At 40.6% G+C, this 3,223-nt stretch overlaps 1 pseudogene; it reads left to right on the forward strand.

Moving 5' to 3' along the window:
- The first annotated feature begins 1,241 nt into the window (after positions 1–1,241).
- The window catches only part of LOC104861242, an 8,218-nt pseudogene continuing 6,236 nt past the window's right edge, over positions 1,242–3,223 (forward strand).

Below are 3,223 nucleotides of genomic sequence, written 5' to 3' on the forward strand. Positions count from 1 at the left end.
ATGTTCACATTGAATTGCAAGTAATATACATAACATTCAAACATAAGTTGCATTAATCTTTAAGTAGTATCCAGAAGAAATGCACATCATAACCTATTATTGTAAGGAGTAGACTTTTTCTTTTCTTCCCTTGTTTTTGTGTACTAAATCACTTACCTACTAATGTGATGCAGGTGCTCCAGCCCTGAGCACTACCCCCAACCCAGTTACCTACCATGGTGAAGAGCAGCACTCCTTCCAGGCAGGTGCCCAGTAACAGTCACATGGAGTATTTATATGCAGGAGAGGTCAGCACACATTCAACATCATTCTGAAGGATCTCTCACCCAGAACCCATGGAGTATTTACAGAGGGTTGATTATCAATATATCTGAGATGAGGTAAGAGTTATTTATCTGTCAGAGCTCCACCCCAAATGTGTGTTTACCCGTTCCTTACCCTAATAGGTGTTTGCCATTAACCTGCAGGGGTGGAGAAATAATTTTCCTTCTTTGAGCCTTAACCCTATATTGGGTAGATTGTTAGGCACATAGCATGTGTTCGCTTGATTTTATCAACAAAGAAACGGGGGATTAAAATGCCAGTCACCACTTCAGGTGCTGAGGACAGTTTTCATGATGACATAAGAACAGCAAAACAGGTGAACCTGCCCCCTACCCAGCATTGCCTGAGGCCCAAAGGGCACTGCACTTAGGGTCCGGTATGAAAGAGCAGGAATACACCAAGACATCCTGTGGGTCACAGGAGAGCCCTGGCCACCTGCCCACTTTGCTCCTGATAAGCCACATGGCTCAAACCACTTCAACTTCCTAAATGTCTTCTTCAGTCTTCACTCTTTGTTCCATGGGACACCAAGAAAACCTTCTTTCTATTCATTCAAGAATGATCTTCTTTATGGGAAATAGTAGGGAAGGTCTTCATGAAACTAAAAACAGAAGTACCCTGTTATCCAGTAATCCAATTCTTGGGTGTATGTCCAAAGGACTTGAAACAGAATGTCCAAAAGTATCTGTGCTCTCTTATCTCCTTCAGCATTACTCACAAAAGCCAGGATATGTACTCAACCATCACCAGATGAATTTGTATAGGTATACACAATAGGATATCATGTGGTAATAAAATCGATTAAAAATCTGTCATTTGTGACATTATGGATGGAAGTGGTAATTCTTATGTTAAATGAAATAAGTGGGTGAAGCCACACCCCAGCGCCCCATGCAGCAGATGGAGCTGCACCCCTCATGAACTCAGTGGAGCCATTCATGGGCCCCGTGACCAACTGTGTGACCAGGACTCTGGGCAATGGACCATGGCCACCTGGCAACTCTGAGTTGGCTCTGTATCTCATTTCCCCTCAGCATGAAGCAGCAGAAGTGTCAACCAACAACCTGATGGTGAATGAGGCCAGTGCTGGGGAGAGAAGGTAATGGCCAATAGCACTAACCCCAAGAAAAGCCTGCAGCTGTTCTTTTTTTCAATTTTTATTCTTTATTAGTACATGCTTGCATTATTCCTCATGGGGAGTTGGCACATGTACATAAAACATCTTAATTCTTTTTTCATCCCCTTTCCTACCTGTTCCCCCACCCAAAGCTCCTGTAAACTACAAAAATAAAGTGAAATTTAACTCTGAAAGAGACTTCTTTACAGCAGGCTAGAGTTGGACCCTTCTACATTGTTGATGGGAATGTAAACTAGTATAATCACTATTGACATCAGTATGGAGATTCCTCAAAAAACTAAAAATAAAAATTCCATTGGATCCAGCTATTTCCCTTCTAGGTATCTTCCCAAAAGAGCTAGAGATGTCATATTACAGTGACACATGCAAACCCAGACATGTAGCAGCACAATTCATAATGGCTAAATCTTGGAAGCAGCCTATATGTCCATCAACAGATGAATGAATAAAGAACATATGGAATTTACACACAATGGAGTGCTATGCCATAAAGAATAATAAACTTTAGTTACTTGTAGGAAAATGGATGCATCTTGAGACAATAATGTTAAGTGAAATAAATGAGACACACAAACTGAAATATTGCATGATTTCCCAAGATACATAATATGAAATAAGGAGCTAGATATTTTACAAATGGGAAGGGGACCAAGAGATGGAAGGAGGGAAAGGGAGAGGAGGGAAGCTGATGAAAAAGAATTAAGATATGTTATATACATGGCCCAACTCCCCACTAACAATATAATCATCATATACTGCAAATGTCTACTAATAAAAAATTTTAAATGGGGGAAAAAGAAGTAAATGAGCTACTGAAACACAAGTACCACATGACCTCACACACACATGGAAGCTGCAACAGTTGTTCTCATGGCAGCTGGGAGCAGAGGTGTGACTGCCACAGGCTAAGGAGGAAGGGAGGGGTGAGGAAATGTGGCCAGTGGGTACTAGTCATAGCGAGAAGAAAGTGGTTCTGCAGTGCTACTGGACAGTAAAATGATGACAGATAACAGTAATGCACTGTATATTTCAAAAACTAGAGAAATATTTATTGGAAGCTTTTACCACATTGGATCATAAAAGTTTCAGGATATAGGCATGTAGGAACTTATTTAAGCATTACACAACATAACCATGTATAAGAGCACCATATAAACCCAATAATTGTTAGGTAAAAGAGCTGAAAAACCAGGACCAGACCAGGACTACACCAAGCCTTTATTATGGGGAGGATCAAGGAGAGAAAAGCAACAAGGCAGCACAGGGAGCTTCTTTTATAGGAGCAGGGTGGAGTTAGCCTAAACTGGGGGAGTTGAGTGAGGTAGTATTAAGAGATTGGAGGAGCCTGTGACATCTCTAGATGTTAGGAGGCAGCAAGTATTAGGTGATTTACTCTTTTGGTAGCTGAGTACATCTGCATTTGTTTTTGTGTCTTCCAGTCTGTTCCACTGATCCTCAGGCCTATTTCTTTGCCAGTACCATGCTGTTTTTATCACAGTGGCTTTGTAGTATAGTTTCAAATTTGGAATTGTTACACCTGGTGCCATGTGACTGTTGCCTATAATGGCTTTTGCTATTCTAGGTCTCTTGTGGTTCCAAATGAATTTTTGGATTCTTTTTTCTAGTTCTGTGAAATATAGTGTTGGAATTTCAATTGGCATTGCATTGAATGTATATAGCAGTTTTGGTAGTATGGCCATTTTCACTATGTTGATTCTTCCTACCCAGGAGCAGGGGATATCTTTCCATTTTTTTTATATC

The sequence above is a fragment of the Fukomys damarensis genome, unplaced genomic scaffold (genome assembly GCF_012274545.1).
Source record: "Fukomys damarensis isolate Sample0158 unplaced genomic scaffold, DMR_v1.0_HiC HiC_scaffold_1, whole genome shotgun sequence".
NCBI lineage: Eukaryota > Metazoa > Chordata > Mammalia > Rodentia > Bathyergidae > Fukomys > Fukomys damarensis.